This window comes from Ranitomeya variabilis, chromosome 2, assembly GCF_051348905.1.
Source record: "Ranitomeya variabilis isolate aRanVar5 chromosome 2, aRanVar5.hap1, whole genome shotgun sequence".
Classification (NCBI taxonomy): domain Eukaryota; kingdom Metazoa; phylum Chordata; class Amphibia; order Anura; family Dendrobatidae; genus Ranitomeya; species Ranitomeya variabilis.
Genome location: NC_135233.1, coordinates 55,970,031 through 55,993,389, shown reverse-complemented (window position 1 = coordinate 55,993,389; position 23,359 = coordinate 55,970,031). Strand labels below are relative to the sequence as shown.

Here is a 23,359-nt window from a genome sequence, read left to right as displayed (position 1 = left end):
TGGCAAATCTACTGTATATAAGACGTAAAACATGACAAGGACATGATTTACAGCTTCTTCACATACCAGAAGCAAAACTAACTAAAACACAGCATTGTAAACAAGATCCATGTGAGATTGGGCCACAAGCGTGGGGAAAAAAAAAAAAAGTATTTGATACACTGCCGATTTTGCAAGTTTTCCCACCTACAAAGAATAGAGACATCTATAATTTCTATCTTAGGCACACTTCAAATGTGAGACAGAATTTAAAAATTAAAACCAGAAAATCACATTGCACTATTTTTCAAATAATTAAACTGCATTTTATTGCGTGAAATAAGTATTTCCAGTTCACCAATCCTGACAGCACCATTGAGGAAGTCCTTCTTAGCCTCATTGGGACAGGAAACGAGAGATGAAAAGGACCTTCCCATCTCCACCCTCTCGGTGTTTTTTCCTGTTCCATTAAGGATAGGAATGACTAGAGGATGCTCCTATTCCTGGCTCCACCGGGCAGATCAGCATGGATGGGGGACCCAGCCTTTCCCTTCCTTCTGTCAAGAAATCTGCATCTGACGCCCTCCGATGGGGGGTCCCTCAGCCTACCTCAATGACCGCTGGTCCTGAGTTGCGAGCCGCTTCCTCCTTACTGGGGGCTCTCGGCTCCGGCACGCTGAAACCCTGCAGGCGTGTTTCCTGGAACGTCATCTCTGCATGCCTGACAGAGCACTACCGGGTCCCAGCCAGCGTGCGTTCCACTGCGGAACGCAGAAAGGAGGATCCAGCGAAGACATCAGCAGAAGAGATCCGAGATGGGCATCGTATAAATAGGGTCCTGAAATATGTGTAGGCTGCCCTACTGTATGCTTAGGACATGGAGGATTCTACTAAGACTGACACTGTCTTGGAAGAGAGCCAGGGGCATGCGAGTAAACACACACATAGAATCTACTCTATGTATTCTGGGGGGCCACCTGTCTCGGCAACTCCTAAGAAAGATAGCAAGAAGTCAGGAAAGGGTAGATCTGCAACGTCAAACTACCAGATACCTGGCAGAAGCACCTGTGTGAATACTGCACTTCAAAAATTATCAGAGAAGAGCAGACCTCTTTGCTGTCGGACATAAGGTCCATAATCAGAGAGGAGGTCCAGGCCTCAAATTCTGTGCTAGTATACGCCCATACCTCATCCCAGATTGGGTCCCATAAAAGACCAAGGGAGATAGAAGTGTCCTCTGAGGAAGAAATGATGTCGGATGAATCAGACCAGGAAGAGGGGGAAGTATTTACCGACCCACCAGAGGGAGGGAAGAGATACCTCTTTTCCTCAAACGACAGACTGGTTATTCCTAGAGACTTCAAACTTCCCCTACCCTTTAAGCCAGAAGACATCCCCAAGATCGACGTTCTGGTAGCCAAAGTGGAGAAGACCACCTCAATCCTGTTTGAAGACTCCTCCAGCCTGAAAGAACACATGGACCGGAAGGTGGACGGCCTCCTAAAGGGAACCTGGGAAACCTTGGCAGCCATAAGCCAAGCTAACATCTTGGCAACCTCAGTGGCTTGATCAATGCATCTATGGGTTGATGACATGTAGGAACACTTGAGGTCCAAGACCCCCCAGGGACACCATCCTAAAATACCTTCCCCAACTGAAACTGGCGACCGGATTCATGGCTGACGCATCAGCAGAATCTGTACAATTCGCAGCCAGGAATGGGTAATTATTCAATAAAGCTGGAAGAGCTATCTGGCTAAAGACTTGGTCCGGGGACACAGTCCAAAAACAAACTCTGTTCCATTCCCTTTTCGGGCAATAAAGTGTTTGGGCCTGTTTGAGATGATATTCTGGAAAAGGCATTAGACAAAATTAAGGGGTTCCCTGAGGAGAAACCAAAGTAATACCAGCCCTTTTGTAGGCTCCAATCTAGCCAGAAGTCAGGCTATAAGGGAAAGGGCAAAACGGGCAGATGGAGCTACCCCAAAGCAGAAAGGGATAAGAACTTTATTCTTGGTTCAGGCTCAGATAGAAAATGACACCATTGGGGGGGAAGGGGGTGGTCAGCTAGGGCAGGTCCCGGGGGGCTGGCAGGAGATCTCAGAAAAATCAGTGGATTTTGGGGATAGTTTCCCACGGTTACAAAACAGAGTTCACCCAGCTACTTCCAGAAAGGTTCATAATAAACAAACTCCAGCCTTCAGTTAGCCGCTTTCCCAATTGTGGACTGACATTCAGGATCTACTATTTGAAAATAAATAAATATCCGAGCAGTAGTTCTGGTACCCGAGCAGGAAAAATGCAAGGGCCATTACTCCAGCCTCTTCTGAGTAAAAAAAAAACCTCAGAAAAAAGCAAGACAATAACTAATTTAAAGCCCCTAAATCAATGGATATAATACAAGATGTTCAAGATGGAATCCATCAAATCTATGATTGCCCTTATAGACAGGAATGCGGTGATGTGTACCCTATATTTAAAAAACGCGTACTATCTAGTGATGAGCGAGTGTACTCTTGCTTGGGTTTTCCAGAGCACACTTGGGTGACCAAGTATTTGTTAGTGTTCGGAGACTTAGTTTTTCATCACGGCAGCAAAATGATTTACAGCTATTAGCCAGGCTGAGTACATGTGGAGGGTTGCCTGGTTGCTAGTGAATCCCCACATGTAATCAAGCTGGCTAATAGCTGTAAATCATGCCGCTGAGGCGATGAAAACTTAATCTCCGAGCAGTCATAAATACCGTACTCGGAGACCACCCGAGCAACGAGTACACTCGCTCATCACTAGTACTATCCCGTCTATGCTTCATTTTAGAAATTCCAAAAGGTTTGCTCTGAGGCTCCAGGGGAGAGTCCGTCACTAGCAGTTCTGTTGTCTTCCCTTTGACCTAGCTTTAGCACCCAGAGTATTTACTAAACTTGTGGCAGAATTAGTCACCTATCTAAGGAAACAGGACATCATCATAGTACCCTACCTAGACGACTTCTTAAAGGGAACCTGTCACCCCATTTTTTGAAGATGAGCTAAAAATAGCATTAAATAGGGGCAGAGCTGGGCGTTACATTAGTGTCTTTGTGTGCCTTTATTACCCACCTATGCTGCCGAAATACCTTTGTAAAGTCGCCGTTTTCTGCTGTCACTCACGCTGGTCTGGTCCTATGGACGTGGTGACAGCGCTGTTTCTCCCCCAAATCCTGCTCATCATTACGTTGGTGGCGTAGTGGTGTGCGCATGTCCAAAAGGATAATCCACTGCCCAGGTGATGAAAAACAGGGCGATCTGGGCTATTTAGCCGTTTACCAGTGGGCGCGGCCATCTTTCCTGTGGCCGCGCGTGCGCAGATGGAGCGCTCTGCTGCCGCCGCGATCTCCATCTGCGCATGCGCGGAATCCCGGGGCCATTTTCCTGAAGCCCCGGGGCAGCAGAGCGCTTCATCTGCGCACGCGCGGCCACAGGAAAGATGGCCACGCCCACCGGTAAACGGCTGAATAGCCCAGATCGCCCTGTTTTTCATCACCTGGGCAGTGGATTAGCCTTTTGGACATGCGCACACCACTACGCCACCAACGTAATGATGAGCAGGATTCTGGGGGAGAAACAGCGCTGTCACCACGCCCATAGGACCAGACCAGCGTGAGTGACAGCAGAAAACAGCAACTTTACAAAGGTATTTCGGCAGCATAGGTGGGTAATAAAGGCACACAAAGACACTAATGTAACGCCCAGCTCTGCCCCTATTTAACGCTATTTTAGCTCATCTTCAAAAAACGGGGTGACAAGTTCCCTTTAATCATAGCCAGCTACGAAGAACACTGAAGCACTGCTGGACCTAGATTTCCACGCTTCAGAGGGATGGGTCATAAATTGAGAAAATTTGGATCTTATTCCAGAATACAGAAAGCGATTCCTAGGGGTTCTGCTAGACTCCCAATTAAGAACATCTTTTTTAAACAGAAGAGAAGCAGAACGCCATGATGGAAAGAATCCACCAATTTACAGGAAGCCGCTGCTCCATCAGAGAAGCGATGAGAATCCTGGAACTGATGACCTCTAGTATCCACTGTGTAAGGTGGAGTCAGTTCCACTCACAAGAGCTCCAGGGCACAGTTCTATCTGCCTGGGACAAACATCAACTGTCGCCGGACAAGGTAATGCCACCATCTCTCCTGGTGAAGCAATCTGTACGCTGGTGGACTACTCTGAAAACTTCCAGGCGGGAGTTCCCTGGATTCTCTCCCCATGCATTGTGTTCACTACTGACGCAAGTCAGCTAGGCAGGAGGGAGCCCATGAGGAAGGCAGATACTTCCAGGGAGAGAATGGGATCCAGATCTTCAAATTTCAGGGAACTGTATGCAGTATGGAAAGTACTACTTCAGGTCCAGTCAATGGTCAGAGGCAGACACAAATATCCTGTTCGACAACATGACGGTGGTGGAATTCTTGCGTCATCAATCAGGACCAAAGCATCCTACACCGCAACACATGGCCAAAAAGATCTTCTGATGGGCAGAAAGGATGGTCTTTTCCGTCTCTGCAGTACACCGGGAAGGATCCAGGAACCAGGTGGCAGACTTCCTGAGCAGGCAGAAGTTATCCCCCACAGACTGGGAGCTGAACGAGGAAGTGTTCGGTATGAGAAACTGCAAAGGTCATAAGATTTTTCTCCCTAAACCCCCTAGACGGTTCAGCGGAAGTTGACGCACTGTCCCAACCATGGGGAGAGGGGTTATCCTATACATTTCCCCCCTTCCTCTGGTTCCGAGAGTGCTGAGGAAAGTGCAGGAAGAAAGGGCAAAGACCATTCTGGTAGTGCCCTTCAGGCCGAAGAGGAGCTGGTTCCCACTGCTGAGGAAGATGGTGGAAGACGACTCCATCCTCCTTCCAAGGAGAGAAGACCTCCTCCACCAGGACCCAGGTCTCCACCGCAATCCGGACAATCTTCAACTCTCAGCATGGATCCTGAGAGGCAAGTCCTGAAGTCAAGGGGATTGTCAGACAAAGTGATATCTACCCTTCAAGCAAGCAGAAAGCCTGTGACCTCTGATATATATAATAAAATCTGGACACGTTTCTGCATTTACTATGGAGAATCGTCAGATAGGTCTACAGTAAGTACTGTTTTTATAACCTACAAACCAGCAAGAATTCTGGCTATCATAGACCTGTTAGTTTAAGAAGCCCTCCTACTCTGCACTCATTACCTGGATTAATTGCACCTGTTTGAACTTGTTACCTGTATAAAAAGACACTCAATGAATCACAAGATAACTTTATATCATCCTCTGTCAGGGGCTCCATGCAAGATCTCAGGCTGCAGCTAACACTGCCCGCATGTAAAGCCCCACCACCGCACCACACACACAAAGCACCGCACCACATACACACACGCAGGCACACAGACACAGCGCAGCACATCCCGGCTTCCTGTCTGAGACAGCCCAGCTGGATGACGTCAGACAGAAAGCTGCCGGCGAGGAAGAGGCTGTCGGGAAGGTGAGCTGTGCTGTGTGTGTGCCTGCGCGTGTGTGGTGGGGAAGGACAATGATTGATATTGTGGAGGTGAGGCAATGATGCAGATGATGAAATGGACAATGATGGTGGTGGAAGAGGAGGCAATGATGGAGGTAGTGGAAAGGGCAGTGATCGGGTGGTGGGGGAGAAGGCAATGATGGAGGAGGTGATGGACAATTATGGGGGTGGAGAGGAGCTGCATTATACTTTATGAGGGGACTACATTATATTCTGTGAGGGGACTGCATTATTTTCAGGGGACTACATTATATTCTGGGGGCTACATCATACTATACGAGGGGGCTACAGTATACTCTTTGGAGGGCTGCATTATTCTCTCAGGGGACTACATTATATTCTGGGGGGCTACATCATACTATACGAGGGGGCTGCATTATACCCTATGAGGGTGCTACATTATATTCTATGGTGGGAACTGCGTTATACCTGAAGGGGTTGCATTATATTTTGTGGGGTGCTGCATTATATTTTATGAGGGGGGGCTACATTATATTCTATGAGGGAGGCTACCCCTCTGATTCTACCCTAACCCTTGCTACATAATTAAGACGTGTACTACCTTATATTATACCCTGATATTGGCGTGTTTTACCACACAATTGGTGGTCTTGTATTTATTTCTATGTAGCTACATAGTGGGCCCCAAGAACGACTTTCTCTGGTGGGCTAAAGGTGCTCCAGTCTGACGCCGTTTAGTAACTATGCCGTCATGGATTAAAATCCTGCTGCTCACATCAGCACATGTCCAGGACTGTTTGAAGTTCGACAATTACCTTCTGGATCATCCAGAAGGTTATGTGATCAGAGGAGACCAAAATAGAATATTGGTATCAACTCCACTTGCCATGTTTGAAGGAAGAAGAATTAATACAACCCCAAAAACACAGTCCCAACCGTGAAGCATGGGGTGGAAACATACTTTTGGGGTGCTTTTCTGCAAAGGGGACAGGATGACTGCACCGTATTGAAGGGAGGATGGATGGGATAATGTATCATAATATTTTGGCTAACAACCTCCTTCCCTCAGTAAGAACACTGAAGATGGGTCCTGGCTGGGTCTTTAAGCATGACAACGACTCGAAACATAAAGCCAGGGCAACTAAGGAGTGGGTCTGTAAGAAGCATTTCAAGGTCCTTGAGTGACCTAGCCAGTCTCCAGACCCAATAGAAGAAAAAAGAAAAAATCTTTGGAGGGAGCTGAAACTCAATGTTGCCCAGTGACAGCCCCAAAACCTGAAAGATAAGTATGGAGGAGTGGGCCAAAATCCCTGCTGCAGGGAGTGCAAACTCGCTCAAGAACTACAGGAAACATCTGACCTCTAATTGCAAACAAAAGGTTTCTGAATCAAAAACAAGTTCTATATTTTTGTATTGTATCAAATACTTATTTCATGCAATAAAATGCAAATTAGATTATTCAAATATCATACAATATGATCATCTGTATTTTTTTTAATAAGATTCTGTCTCTCGCATTTGAAGTGTACCTACAATAAAACTTACAGACCTCTCCATTCTTTGTAGGTGGACAAACTTGCAAAATCGGCAGTGTATAAAAATTCTTGTTTTCTACACTGTATATTCATGATGAAATTCTCCCGTCACATGCATTCAGCATATCCATGGGCTTTCATTAGCCAGGCATATGACACAAGGAGTGCCTTATCTTAACCCCTTCACGACATGCACCGTACTAGTGCTGAGCATATCTTGTCTCCCCCTTTGATGTGGGCTCCGGCGGTGAGCCCACATCAAAGTCGCGACATGTCAGCTGTTTTGTACAGCTGACATGTGTGTGCAATAGCGGCAGGTGAAGTCGCAATTCACCCGACGCTATTAACCTGTTAAATGCCACTGTCAAACGCTGACAGCGGCATTTAACTACAGCTTCCGGCCGCCCGGCCGGAAAGGAGCGCATCGCCGACCCCCATCACATGATCGGGAGTCGGCAATGTGTCAGGACAGTAACCATAGAGGTCCTTGAGACCTCTATGGTTACTGATGCTGGCCTGCTGTGAGAGCCCCCCTGTGGTCGGCGCTCATAGCAAGCCTGCATTTCAGCTACATAGCAGCGATCTGATGATTGCTGCTGTGTAGCAGAGCCGATCCAGTGGTGCCAGCTTCTAGCCTCCCATGGAGGCTATTGAAGCATGACACAAGTTCCAAAAAAGTTTTTAAAAATATGAAAAAAAATAAAAAAAAATATAAAAAAGTTTAAATCACCCCCTTTCTCCCCATCCTAAATAAAACCATAATAAAAAAAAAAAAACACACATATTTGGTATCGCTGCGTTCAGAATCGCCTGATAACCTGATCGCTAAACAGCGTAGCGAGAAAAAAAATTTAAACGCCAGAATTACGCTTTTTGGTCGCCGTGACATTGCATTAAAGTGCAATAACTGGCGATCAAAAGAACGAATCTGCACAAAAGTGATATAATTAAAAACGTCAGCTCGGCACAAAATAAGCCCTTATCCAACCCCAGATCACGAAAAATGGAGACGCTACGGGTATCGGAAAATGGCGCTTTTTTTTTTATTTATTTTTTTTTTTTAGCAAAGTTTTGAATTTTTTTTCACCACTTAGATAAAAAAAATAACCTAGACATGTTAGGTGTCTATGAACTCAATGACCTGGAGAATCATAATGGCAGGTCAGTTTTAGCATTTAGTGAAGCTAGAAAAAAAAAGCCAAACAAAAAAACAAGTGTGGGATTGCACTTTTTTTGCAATTTCACCACACCTGGAATTTTTTTCCCATTTTCTAGTACAAGACATGGTAAAACCAATGATGTCGTTCAAAAGTACAACTCGTCCCACAAAAAATAAGCCCTCACATGACCATATTGACTGAAAAATAAAAAAGTTATGGCTCTGGGAAGGAGGGAAGTGAAAAACTAAAATGCAAAAAAAAAAAAAAAAAAGGGCCGAGGCGGGAAGGGGTTAAGTTACAGTAAAGTGGTACCACAGGACTCCTATATATGGTGCACAAGTAGGATCCTATCCTATTACCAGATGGTAATTTCGTTTTTTTTTTGTTTTTTTTTTACTTTAAGTGCAGGCAATATAAGGGCGAGTGTCCACGGTAAGTAAACGCTGCGTGATTGACACTGCAGCGTCAAACACGCAGCGTCCCGATGTTCCAGCATAGTGGAGGGGATTTGTTGAAATCCCGTGTCCACTATGCGTGGAAACCCGCACGCGGCGGCCCTGCGACTCCGGACATGCTGCGCGTCTTTTCAGATCGCAGCATGTCCGTACACCTTGCGGGGACGCAGCGTCCCCGCAAGGCATATCACAGGGCCCTATGGCGAGGGGTGCGATGATCCCGGATGTGTACTGTACACATCCGGCACCATCGTGTCCCAGAAAGGGGGCGGGGCTTAGCGCCGAGCGGCTTCGTCGCTGCGGCGATACCGCCGGCCATCCTGAGCGTGGACACGCACCCTTACAAGTGCAGACGTTTCCTGCAATTGCAGTGCTCATCACTCACCCACAGCGTTAGCTTATACAGGTGCTTCTCACTAAATTAGAATATCATCAAAAAGTTAATTTCAGTTCTTCAATACAAAAAGTGAAACTCATTATATAGAGTCATTACAAACAGTGATCTATTTCAAGTGTTTATTTCTGTTAATGATTATGGCTCACAGCCAATGAAACCAAAAAGTCATTATCTCAGTAAATTAGAATACTTTATAACACCAGCTTGAAAAGTTATTTTAAAATTCGAAACGTTGGCCTACTGAAATGTATGTTCAATAAATGCACTCAATACTTGGTCGCTGGTAAAGGCCTTTTCTTAATCCTTTCAAGGCTGCGGTTATCCCGTTAGCTTGTGCACCTTTTTCTACCACACTTTTTCCTTCCACTCAACTTTCCATTAATATTCATCAATACAGCACTCTGAACAGCCAGTTTCTTTAGCATATGACCTTTTGTGGCTTAGGCCTCTTTCATATTTCCGTCGGTACGGGGCCGTCGCAAACAGTCGGCCCGACGTACGTTGTGCAAAATTGTGCACATCGTGGGCAGCGGATGCAGTTTTCCGACGCATCCGCTGCCCATTATGAAGTCCAGGGAGGAGGGGGCGGAGTTCCGGACGCGCATGTTCGGTCGGAAATGGCGGATCCGACGGACGAAAAATCGTTCTCTTCAATGTTTTTTTTGTCACGACGGACTGCAAAAACACAACGCATCCGTTGCACGACGTCGCAATCCGTCGTCAATAAAAGTCTATGGAAAAAAAACACATCCTGCGGGCACATTTGCAGGATCCGTTTTTTTACCAAAACGACGGATTGCGACGGATGGCAAAAAACAAATGTGAAAGAGGCCTAACCCTCCTTGTGAAGTGTGTCAATGACTGCCTTAAGACCTTGTCATATCAGCAAAATAGAAAAAAAGACAGCGCCACAATGGACAGTGATAATAATCTTACGTTTTTAATCTGCCTCCTGCGGCGACGTTTCGGTCGAAACGTCGCCGCAGGAGGCAGATTAAAAACGTAAGATTATTATCACTGTCCATTGTGGCGCTGTCTTTTTTCTATTTTGGATATGGACTAGTAGCCGGGTTGGACCCCCTGGTATTGACGTGCGCCAACATGCACATAGAGGCTGTATGGACATAGGGTGCGGTTTAACTTCTTTTTGGATTGTCATGTCAGCAGTCTTCCCCATGATTGTGGAGCCTACTGAAACAGACTAAGGGTACCGTCTCACAAAACGATTTACCAACGATCACAACCAGCGATACGACCTGGCCGTGATCGTTGGTAAGTCGTTGTGTGATCGCTGGGGAGCTGTCACACAGACAGCTCTCCAGCGACCAACGATGCCGAGGTCCCCGGGTAACCAGGGTAAACATCGGGTTACTAAGCGCAGGGCCGCTGTGCTCTGCTTTCACTTTACGGCCGGGAGTCAGTCAGTGCGGGAAGCAGACGGCAAGGGACCTGACGGACACCGGAATGTGAGTATGTACTGTTTGTTTTTTTTTACATTTACGACGGTAACCAGGGTAAACATCGGGTTACTAAGCGCGGCCCTGCGCTTAGTAACCCGATGTTTACCCTGGTTACAAGCGAACACACCGATCCAATGATGACAGGGGGAGATCCAGCGACGAAAGAAAGTTCCAAACGATCTGCTACGACGTAAGATTCTCAGCAGGGTCCCTGATCGCTGCTGCGTGTCAGACACAGCGATATCGTATGGATATCGCTGGAACGTCACGGATCGTACCGTCGTAGCGACAAAAGTGCCACTGTGAGACGGTACCCTTAGGGAGTTTTTAAAAAGCTTAGGAAGCCTTTGCAGATGCTTTTGTTAATCATTCTAATTAACTGAGATAATGACTTTTGGGTTTTCATTGGCTGTAAGCCATAATCATCAACATTAACAAAAATCAACACCTGAAATAGATCACTGTGTTTGTAATGACTATATAATATATGAATTTCACTTTTTGTATTGAAGAACTGAAATAGATTAACTTTTTGATGATATTCTTCTAATTTAATGAGAAGCACTTGCACGTTCTTCCTTTTTCAATCCGTCATACTGATGGTCACTCGAAACGTCTTCACTGTTTGGATTGCCTGCACTTTAAATAAATATATTAAAAATATTCTCCAATTTACTAGCAGTGACAAGATCTTTTTTTGGTTTTTTTTAACTACTTTACCTTAAATTATTGAAAAGTGTAGGCAGCCGATTGTCAAATTTTCCCCCAAAAAAGTTCCCAAAACATTGCCAACTTATCCTGGGAACGTTATTACCCGCAGGGGTCAAATAAACTGACATCCTAGTAAATCATGGAAGAACGAGGTCTCCACCCCAGATCATAGATTTGGGGTCCCAAATGCCACCCCAATTACATCCATATGCCATAAAAGGAAATCTATCAACATGTTTTTGCTTTTTAATCTGAGACCAACATAATGTAGGGGCAGAGACAAACAATTAGAAACAACACCCTTCAAAAAGTTACTGGATCTTGATTTTATAGATGTTATAAATTAATTTGCACATTAGCTGATATTTTAAAATGTTAAGAACTCAGGAAAGGTTGAGAGGGATAGATAGGAGAAAATAAAATCATTTTAATGCAGACCACTAGACGTCTTCACTGCCTGTAGTCAAATTTACTCCATCTCTATCAGAAGAGATGTCAAAACAGATTATGAGGAATGTAAACTGGTTAAAAAGGAAGTTCCTGCACCTACAAAGCTGGCAGAATGCTGATTAAGTGGAATTGGCGACTGAAAAATGTTAACTTCTATAACTTTTGTCAAAGATTTAAGACTATATTGCAGGAGAGTGATCATGACAATGACCAACTTATTTGATTTTCATCATGGGAAGTCATAGAATAATAACACTAGAAATTACAAGAAAACATAATTGGTTAAACATATAAACCCCCCTTCCAAATGAATTATGTGGAACAAATCTCAAAAGTCATGAGAATGTCAGACCCAAGTACTGCGGCTATTTGGAGAGGAGAAAGCATTATTCTGGCGGGTTTCCACTTCATTCCTTTGTACTCTGTTATTATGTGACTGAAATGTAACCAATAGAAACTGCTGCTCCTTTAAGCTGCTTCAAGGAATAGTTTCCTTATTTTATCACATTATCATAATGCAAACTTTCCAATGTCACTATGTTGTTAGTGTGGACTTTTCAGCAGGAGCATAAAACTCATGTCAGTGATTGCTTGTTTCTCAAGAATCTTGTAGATTGTGAGCCTTCGCGGGCAGGGTCCTCACTCCTCCTGTAACAGTTGTGACTTGTATTGTTCAAGATTATCGTACCAGTTTTTATTATGTATACCTCTCCTCACATGTAAAGCGCCATGGAATAAATGGATCTATAATAATAAAATAATAATAACAACAACAACAACAACAGAGACAAAAAAAAACGTATGTACAAAGCTTGATGGATGACTGCCCCCTTATCAAGAGGCCCTGAGGCGCTATGGCCAGACAAGGTCATCAGCCATCACTGAGCACATGTAACATGCTCTTCTCTAGGAGCACAGGTTGTTCATTAACATAAGGTAAGTGGAACAGTGATAGACACTGACACATGAGGCAGCAACTAGTACTAAATGTTAACGCTTTGCATAATTTGCCCACAAAACCAAAGATTCCCTTTAAAAGGCAATCACGTTCCTTACTTAGTGGCAAAATCATTGTATTTTTACTTTGATTTTAAAAATTGCTGCTAAACAAGAAAAAAAAAATACTGGTACACGTACAGTGACTGCAATGTGTGAACATGAGCTGAAAGGTTCTCTTTTCATCCTTTGATTCACCTTCTAAATGCAGGCATCCGTAAAGGTAATCTTATCTCCAGCTATATACTCTTTTCGGCCAGTCTCACACGTCCAGATAATTCCGGTACCGGAGTTATCCGTGTGCTCACGTGGCACATCAGTGTGGCACACGTGCGGCAGCCGTGTGCCGACTGGGTACCACACGGACCGTGCAGGAGACAGCGCTACAGTAAGCACTGTCCCCTGCTTTGGGTGCTGAAGCCGCCATTCATTTCTTCTCTCCAGCAGCGTTCGCTGGAGAGAAGGAATGAAAAATCATTGGTTTTTTTTTGCGGTTGAAATAAAGTTCCCGGTAACCAACCCCCTCCCACCCCCTGTGTGCCCGCCCGCTGGAAATAAAATACTCACCCAGCTCCCTCGATGCTTCCTCTCAGCGTCGCAGCTTGTCCTGTATGAGCGGTCACGTGGTGCCGCTCATTAGTGATGAATATGCGGCTCCACCCCTATGGGAGGTGGAGCCGCATATTCATGACTAATGAGCGGCACCACGTGACCGCTCATACAGGACAAGCTGCGACGCTGAGAGGAAGCTGGGTGAGTATTTTATTTCCAGCGGGCGGGCGCACAGGGGGTGGGAGGGGGTTTCTTACCGGGAACTTAATTTCAACCACAAAAAAAACAATGATTTTTCATTCCTTCTCTCCAGCGAACGCTGCTGGAGAGAAGAAATGAATGGCGGCTTCAGCACCACAAGCTGGGGGGACAGCGCTTACTGTAGCGCTGTCTCCTGCACGGCACACGGACAGCATCCGTGTGCGGTACGTGTTTTACATGGACCCATTGACTTTAATGGGTTCGTGTGATCCGTGCGCTCCCACGAACACTGACATGTCTCCGTATTTTTCAAACGGACACACGGTCCGTGAAAACACGCTGACATGTGCAGAGACACATTGATTTTAATGTGTCTACGTGAGTCAGTGTCTCCGGTACGTGAGAAAACTGTCACCACACGTACCGGAGCCATTGACGTGTGAAACCGGCCTTCAATTGGCTAGCAAAGATTTGGGGTAACGCTGCAGGTTTCCACAGGAGAACCTGCTACATCTGCAAGAGGTCTGCGACATTAGCCCTACATAACCGTGGCTCTAATTTCACATGCAATCAGTCCAATCTGAAGATATTTCTTAGGGTTGGTACTAAACGATTAGAACAACTCGGTCCAGCAGCCAGGTGAGCAATCTGTGGCCGTCAGACAGAAAACCCGAGAACTACTTTCTCCCTTCTGGCATACAAGACTCTTCCTTTGATTAACAGTCCAACAAAAGAAAGAAAATGGGGCGGCACTGACTGTGTGAGGTATATTACAGACTGCAATATTGGTGCCTTTGACACATCCCAGAAATCCAGACTTCGGGTGCTCCTCTGAAAATAGACGTATATATGAAATGTCTGAGTATCAGAAAAATAAAGGGCACTCACCGGTCTTCACTAGATAAAGTCCTTTATTGTTAAAATACAACACACGAATTCATGGCCGGAGTCGATGGAGCCGAAGCTCGTGTGAGCAGGGGAGATAGCAGACGACGGCCGTCGTAGAAGCGCAGGCACAGCGCGAAACGGCCGTCGTCTGCTATCTCCCCTGCTCACACGAGCTTCGGCTCCATCGACTCCGGCCATGAATTCGTGTGTTGTATTTTAACAATAAAGGACTTTATCTAGTGAAGACCGGTGAGTGCCCTCTATTTTTCTGATACTCAGACATTGCATCTTCCTTTGATTAGTTGTCCTGGAGTGAGGTTACATGTGCATCATGCGAGGAAGACCTATTAAAAGAAGAGCCACAGATGCTGAGAGGTAGGTGGTTCTCAGGGCTCCTGTCCGACTGCCACAGATTACTGACCTGGGGGATGGACCATCTACAGCAATGTTCCCCGACTCCGGTCCTCAAGAGCCACCAACAGGTCATGTTTTCAGGATTTCCTTAGTATTGCACAGGTGATAATCACATCAGCTGGACAGGCAAGCATTCAATCACCTGTGCAATACTAACGAAATCCTGAAAACATGACCTGTTGGTGGCTCTTGAGGACCGGAGTTGGGGAACACTCGTCTACAGTGAGTCGGCTTGCACCAATTCTAAGGTTATGTGCACACGTATTCTGGTCCACTGCGGATTTTTCAGCAGCGGATTTCATAAATCCGCAGTGCAAAACGGCTGCGGACTTAATCGTGGATTTACCGCGGTTTTTCTGCGGTTTTACAACAGCGGTTTTCTATTGGAGCAGCTGTAAAACCGCTGTGAAATCCGCAGAAAGTGACATGCTGCGGAATGTAAACCGCTGCGTTTCCACACGGTTTTTTCCGCAGCGTGTGCACAGCGTTTTTTTTGTTTCCCATAGGTTTACATTGAACTGTAAACTCATGGGAAACTGCTGCGGAGCCGCAGCTGCGGAAACGCTGCATTTTCCGCAGCGTGTGCACATACCCTAATATTTTCCCTTAGAAACAGATGGAGGATACACAGAGGCATTTTGCCATGCACAGAGGGGAAACCCTTGCACAACCCTTTGTTGCGGAAAGATTGTGACTTTTTATACCAGCCTGGAGAATGCAGTCAACCAGATTGAAAACACATTTACAGCAGAAACATGGATATTAAAGCAAACATCTACACCATCTCAGAGCAGATATAGATTTCAGAGTTTGGGACTCAGACAGCACCTCCTAATGCTTGGTGCATCTTGTGGGCCATGGACCAGAACTGGTGCACAAAACTCCAGTCTTGAGGATTTGCCCTTCAGTGCCTACAAGACCGATAGGGACCCCATAATAACTTTACCAGTTGCATAAGGTTTTAGTAAAAGAATTCATGGCTGTAGAAGTTTTATTTTCTCTTTCTTCATCCTACTGAACCATGACAAAGGTCAGAAGGTGAATCTGTGCATAGATCAGGCACCTCATGAAAGTTACTGCCTCTACAAAATCCTGACTTTAATAAGCTGAATATTTAATGAATGCAATGAACATAGATTAATCTAAGAGTCAATATTATATATTCAGAAAAGGACACCGATAAAAAAAAATATATCACTACAGTAACAATAAGTGGGGATCTATAAAGGGATGTGAACCCTTCAGTTCAGCAATTATACAGCACCCTATATCAATAAACCCCATGAACTGCTTCCCATATTCCAAATCTGCACTCGATGGTTTCAATTATATTGCACATATCCAGAGTTTACACAAGCTCAACGAGTAAATATGTATTATCAAGGACATTATACAATATGGGCAGCGGTACAAAGTGCTCTGGATTATGTTATCAGCAATGAATTACTGCATCTCCACAAGTACTAGCAGCAGTGAGCAGCTATTCTTTACAAGTGGTTTCATAGGCACAACACTCCTGTAGTTACACAACAGACTGCGCTGGCTGGATATTGCTCAACTGGTACATTTCTTCATTTCCCCTGACAAGCCTTACATATAACAATTCTGGAACATCTTCGGAACATTACGCTGGGCCGTTCCTCTGTTACTCCTCCTAGGAAACTCAAAATAAATAGGCATGTCTGTAAGGCTGCCGTCACACTAGCAGTATTTGGTCAGTATTTTACATCAGTATTTGTAAGCCAAAACCAGGAGTGGGTGATGATGAATGCAGAAGTGGTGCATGGGTTTCTATTATACTTTTCCTCTAAGGGTATGTGCACACGTTGCGGATTCTGCTGCGGATCCGCAGCGGATTTGACGCTGCGGATCCGCAGCAGTTTTCTTAAAAGTTTACAGTACCATGTAAACCTATGTGAAAAAAAAAAAACCGCTGTGCACATGCTGCGGAAAAATCCGCGCGGAAACGCAGCGGATTATTTTCCGCAGCATGTCAATTCTTTGTGCGGAATCCTGCAGCGGTTTTCAACCAGCACCAATAGGAAAGTGCAGTTGAAAACCCACAGAGGAATCCGCAGAAGAAACCGCGAGAAAATCCGCAGTGAAAACCGCAGTGGTTTTGCACTGCGGATTTTCCAAATCCGCAACGTGGGCACATACCCTAGTTGTTCCATTCCTGGTTTTGGCTCACAAATACTGATGTAAAATACTGACCAAATACTGCTAGTGTGACGGCAGCCTAAGGGTATGTGCACACGCTGCGGATTTTGCTGCGTTTCAGCAGCTGCGGATCCGCAGCAGTTTCCCATGCATTTACAGTACCATGTAAAGCTATGGGAAATGAAATCCGCAGTGCACATGCTGCGGAAAAAAACGTGCGGAAACGCAGCGGTTTATTTTCCGCAGCATGTCAATTCTTTGTGCGGATTCCGCTGCGGGTTTACACCTGCTCCAATAGAATTCTGCAGGTGAAAACCCGCAGAGGAAACCGCAAAAGAAACCGCGATAAATCCGCAGTAAAAACCGCAGCGGTCTTTCACTGCGGATTTAGCAAATCCGCTGCGGAAAATTCCACAATGGAATCTGCAGCGTGTGCACATGGCCTAAGGCTACGTTCACATTTGCGTTGTGCGCCGCAGCGCCGGCGACGCAACGCACAACGCAAACAAAAACGCAGCAAAACGCATGCACAACGCTGCGTTTTGCGACGCATGCGTCCTTTTTTTGGTTGATTTTAGACGCAGCAAAAAAGCAAATTGCTGCGTCCTCTGCGCCCGGACGCGTGCGCCGCAGTGACGTATGCGTCGCAAAACGCAAGTGCAACGCATGTCCATGCGCCCCAATGTTAAATATAGGGGCGCATGGCGCATGCGGCGACTCTGCGGCGCCCGACGCTGCGGCGCAGACCGCAAATGTGAACGTAGACTAAGTAGTATACAAGGTCTTATCAGAGCTGGTGCCTTCAGACTGTAGGAACACACCCCATTGCAAGGGGTAATAGATCCTCTAGAAAAGAGTTGGCCACTGTTTTGACAACACATTCATAAATGCCAGATGCAAAGAAGAAACACTTACGCTGCCCTTCAGCACTGGCTCTCCCAATGCTCGAGTTACATCATGTCAAGAGAGTGCTGAACCCAATCATCTCCAACTGCAGCATTTACTATTTCATCAGAGCAGACATCCACGCTGATGTAATACTGATGAACTGCAGATCAGTGACAGATGATTGGCGGCAGCGGTCAGATGACCCTGTAAAGTAATGCGACAAGACTTGGGAATAGCAGCACTGACCCCACTGGAACTATGCCACTTGATGGAGGCAAATATATATTGTTTTTATTTTCTATGGTGCACTGAATTGATTAGGCTGGATTAACCCAGTAGTTGGCACCCCTTTACAAGATATCCAGTCATTTTAAAGGGGATGTCTCAGGCAATGAATTTCCTGTTTCGGGAGGAGGTCCTCCACTTAGAACAGCCCTTTTAACCGCAGCCGAGAGCTGCTTATCAAGAGTGTTTCTTGCTCCTACAGAAAGGGTCCATCAACATATTGCAAAGGTCGGCCACAAAGGTGATACAACTAGAGCAAGTTTCATTTATTTCTAGCACTACTGTACTGACAATTTGCTAAAACATGAAAAATTCACTTTGTCTATGAGCTAAATGCCTAACAGATGTATTTACCATATATGACAATAGTGGTTTATAGTGAGGGTGTTGCCTCATAAAAAAAGTCCACTTTTACAGATGTAGGGTATGCTCACACATGGCAAAATTGCTTTAGAAAATCTCTACAGAAAACGTGCCACTATGCCCACTTTTCCTGAAGCCTATATGGTTCCCTTGCCATTACAACCAGGACTTCAACTTACTCCATTTTTTTTGCATAACTTCCTTACATAAATCTCCTCATTTTTACAGAGCCTTGTGTTACCGGATAACTTTTTACAGACCTTTGCTTTATCTACAAGCACCTTAAAAGGGTGTTCCTATCTAGTAAAATCATGGCATGTTCCTAGACATTGGAAGACAGACAGAAGAGGGACCCAGTGCTGTGCAAAAACAGTATATGGGCCCTTTGCAGTCCAATGCCATCTTTTTGGGGGGTTGCAGTGTCCCTTTTACCGCTCTGGCCCTGTGCGGCTGCACCAATGGTATGTCCGCCCCTGTTGCTAGTATGTAGCTGGACCTTATGAATGATATGGGACTGCTTACTACTAGTGATGAGCGAGTATACTCGTTGCTCGGGTAGTCTCCGAGTATTTGTGACTGCTCGGAGATTTTCTTCGCCTCAGCTGCATGATTTTCGACTGATAGACAGCTTGATTACATGTGGGGATTCCCTAGCAACCAGGCAACCCCCACATGTACTCAGGCTGGCTACCAGCCGTAATTCATGCAGCTGAGTCAACAAAACTGAATCTCCAAGAAATCCCAATTACTCGGAGACCACCCGAGCAACGAGTATATTCGCTCATCACTACTTACTTAAAAATAAAGGGTTTCGAGCAATTACCCCCATGCACAGTGCCACACCTTGTCACTTGGCTGTGCAGGGAACTGCAGCCTGCCAAGTTCCCTGGAATAGGGTGCGCTGCAGGTCCTTATAGCCTTCCTCTTATGCAGTCGAATATCTGCGCCACTTGCTGTGCAGGATGAAACTATGATGGAGGCGATAAAGTACACCAGCAATATGGCCCACGGGCAGGATTGACCAAGTCAAAGAGGTCACCAAACAAAAAGTGGTGGCCACTGCTAGCAACATGCCATCATTTTATAAGGTAGGAGTACGCCTTTAATTGATGTTGCTCCATGGGGTCATAAATTCCTCTGAAGAGCTGCCATGTACAAAACTAAAAACAATAACTAAATAATCCATTTCACCAGTAACACAATAGCAGAAAATATCAAACTGAATAAATGTCACATTTGCCTAAACAGGAAGCTTCAACCACAAGAGACAGCACGTAACAAAGAAGAACACATAGGAATGTCGAAATAGGCAAGCGGATGAGAACTAGTGGGTGGAGTAGTCCCAGCCAGTGACCAGCCAGGGCAAGCTACTGCTGGCTCAGCTTTCTCCTCACCACGTGTCTGTCACAACCCACAGCAAAAATTAGGAGTCCACACAAACAGCAAAGCTGACTCTCCTAGAGAAAACAGCTGGAAAAAAAGCCTCAATGCCAGAATTCAGTGGGGTCACAAAAGTGGTAACGATCTTCCGGCACAATGACAAACCTTCATGCAGTTTATGGATGGAAAGACTATAAAACCAACAGAGTCCAAGGGCTGTGGAGGACAAAGAGCACACAGCGAACAGATCCAAACACCTCGTGCCATTTACACACAGGCGGCAGTTCATTAAATCAGTTGGCACTGCTGTTGTGACCGAAGACAATAGACATTAGTCATCATTCATACTAGCCCACATCTGCAGACCGAGACGATTAATCTGCTTATACATGGCAACCGGAGAATTAAACGCCACAGATCACAGGCCGAAACCCAGAGTAAAACTACAATACGCCACATTATGTCTGCTTTGTTTATACTTTAAATAAAAAGAGTATTTTTACTGTGAATTTTTGTTTTCCTTTTACATAATATTTGTTTCATTCCATTATTTAAAACATAAATAAGTGTAATAATTCCAAGGCATAGAATTGCATTAGTCAGTAGCTTAAAAAATATTTTACTAGCCCAAGGGACAATGAACCCATAATGACAGGGTGTAATAATACCAACCCCTAAGAAAGCACACGAGTCTAACAATCCATAACCTAGTGGTATGTCTTTAAGAGAAACTTTACTATAGTGGTTTGGAGCCTTGTAGGCCCATAAAATAAAAGAGGACCTGTTCTTCACCAAATATGACCCACAGGGGATTGGGGGCTTCTCTTGCACCCACCCTGGACTTGTACTAAATCCAGTCCCCTGGGGGGGAGCAAGGCCAGAAACTGTAGAACAGATCAAGTTCCCAATTCTTTTTAGGGAACATTACATCAATGGCCTTTGTATTAATTGAAGGTTTCGGGGGGGTTTACATGGCTGAAAAATCCACATAGCAAAAAATCTCAAGTAACTTTTGGGTGGGCACTTTGCATTGCTGATTTTTTTTTTTTACATTTGGATTTTTTTTCCAATCCCCTCAATCACTGATCTGCTCCTTTTCTCCATGTGGAATAACAACACCATGTGCAGTACAGGAGGATTTACCATAGAAATCAATAGGGAGTCTAGTGGATGCCGCTTTTCATGTGGATTTTATAGGCCGCAAATGTCAAAAATGAAAAAAAAAGACTAAAATAAAATGTGGAACTACAGCCTACAGTGCAACAAAGTAACAAAAACAGGAATAAAAGCTACAGAGTAAAAATGGAACAAGGGGAGAGAAGTTCCCCGGCAGCGGCGCCCACTGAGGGCGGTACGCGGCAGCGGCCACCACTGAGGGCGGCACACGGCAGAGGCCACCACTGAGGGCGGCACACGGCAGAGGCCACCCCTGAGGACGGCACACGGCAGAGGCCACCACTGAGGGCGGCACACGGCAGAGGCCACCACTGAGGGCGGCACACGGCAGCGGCCACCACTGAGGGCGGCACACGGCAGCGGCCACCACTGAGGGCGGCACACGGCAGCGGCCACCACTGAGGGCGGCACACGGCAGCGGCCACCACTGAGGGCGGCACACGGCAGAGGCCACCACTGAGGGCGGCACACGGCAGAGGCCACCACTGAGGGCGGCACACGGCAGAGGCCACCACTGAGGGCGGCACACGGCAGAGGCCACCACTGAGGGCGGCACACGGCAGAGGCCACCACTGAGGGCGGCACACGGCAGAGGCCACCACTGAGGGCGGCACACGGCAGAGGCCACCACTGAGGGCGGCACACGGCAGAGGCCACCACTGAGGGCGGCACACGGCAGAGGCCACCACTGAGGGCGGCACACGGCAGCGGCCACCACTGAGGGCGGCACACGGCAGAGGCCACCACTGAGGCCACCACACGGCAGCGGCCACCACTGAGGGCGGCACACGGCAGAGGCCACCACTGAGGGCGGCACACGGCAGAGGCCACCACTGAGGGCGGCACACGGCAGCGGCCACCACTGAGGGCGGCACACGGCAGCGGCCACCACTGAGGGCGGCACACGGCAGAGGCCACATGGAGAGAAAACAGGAAACGGGGGAACAACAATTAGAGCCACAAACGTGCCGCAGCCGGGGAGGAAGTGGCGGGCAGACGTGGCACAGCCGGCACCTCAGGGGTTACGCGGAAACAAAGCCTGCTGCCCGAGCACGGAGCGTGCAGGGGGCCGGGGGCTCCGCAGACCCCTCCGCACACACACAGCCCACCGTGCCGCCGCCCCCACATCTGTACCAGCAGCCCCCGGTCACATATGGTCGCCCCAGTCACCTTCCGGGCCTACACACAAGCCAAGGGCACGGGGCGGGAAGCTACTCACCGGCATGCACCGTGTCCCGGTACAATGTGGCAGTGCGGCGGAGCTCGGGGGGAGGATGTGTCAGAGATCAGCAGCTGCTCCCTCCATCCGCGTACAAGCAACGCCACCAAATCCCCCACCGAGTCGCCATGGTAACGAGGCGCCCAATGGAACCTCCTCCCACCTCTTTTTTCCCCGCCTACGGCGTGAGGCACGGCACGTCTAGCCACGCCCTCAAATTAGCCACTGCCTTTCTTGCTATCGCTCAGTACCACGCCTTATCGACATGACTCCGCCCCTAGGCGCGCCACGCCCACTCTGATCAAGCTTTCGGTTTACCTCAGGGTTCCCTTTCTCCCTCCAGTACGTGTACGGTTGGCCGGTGTAAGGACTTGCAGTCCGGTGTCATTAGATACACAACAGGGAGCCGCCCCCTGAGCGCTATGAACACGTCTCCCTGGTTTTTTGATTTTTTGGCTTCTTTGTGGGAACATTATGGGCGTGGCTGTGGCGCTGACGCACATGTTAGACTCTCCCGCCCCCTCGGCCATGTGACTTTTTTTTGCCTGATGACGTGTACGATTAACCCTTTTTCGGTAGGCGGAGCCAAAATGGAAAAAAAACAGAAGTGTGACGCGGGAAATCTGCTGCAGGCAGGCGATGCGTTTCCATGGAGACACATCCCGCTCGGTCTGAGCATGCGCCTGACACGGAGGAGGAATGTAGAGCACGGGCTGGTCACGTGTTAGGCTGGTCACGTGTCTGTCTGCCCCCTTTGTCTCTCTACTGTGTGTACTGCGTGTGTGTGGAAGCAGCTGCTGAAGCTTGTGCTGTGCTGGGACTTCTAGTTCTAGATAAAAGTTATGGCTCTTGACAGAAGGGGAGGGAAAACAGTACGTGAGCCCGGCCCAAGCAGTGCAAGTGGTGCTGGCTGTATTACCTAGCTGGCATCTGCAGCAGCGATCGGTCAATCTCTGACCACAGCAATGGTGAATCACTGAGAGAAGCGATCGGTCAATCACTGAGAGAAGCGATCGGTCAATCACTGACAGAAACGATCGGTCAATCACTGAGAGAAGCGATCGGTCAATCACTGACAGAAACGATCGGTCAATCACTGACAGAAACGATCGGTCAATCACTGACACCAGCGATCGGTCAATCACTGAGAGAAGCGATCGGTCAATCACTGACAGCAGCGATCGGTCAATCACTG

The 23,359-nt window shown here is 46.9% G+C and overlaps 1 protein-coding gene across 2 annotated transcripts in view; it reads right to left on the bottom strand.

Moving 5' to 3' along the window:
* The window catches only part of FOXN2 (forkhead box N2), a 62,998-nt gene extending 40,378 nt beyond the window's left edge, over positions 1 to 22,620 (bottom strand). Inside the window, exon 1 of one of the 2 annotated variants that reach the window (XM_077282442.1) lies at positions 22,483 to 22,620. The gene's annotated coding sequence lies outside the window, so the exon portion shown is untranslated. Of the gene's footprint in view, positions 1 to 22,164; positions 22,368 to 22,482 lie in introns of those variants that run through there. The other variant, XM_077282443.1, reaches the window with a different exon arrangement.
* Between the last annotated feature and the right edge of the window lie 739 nt (positions 22,621 to 23,359).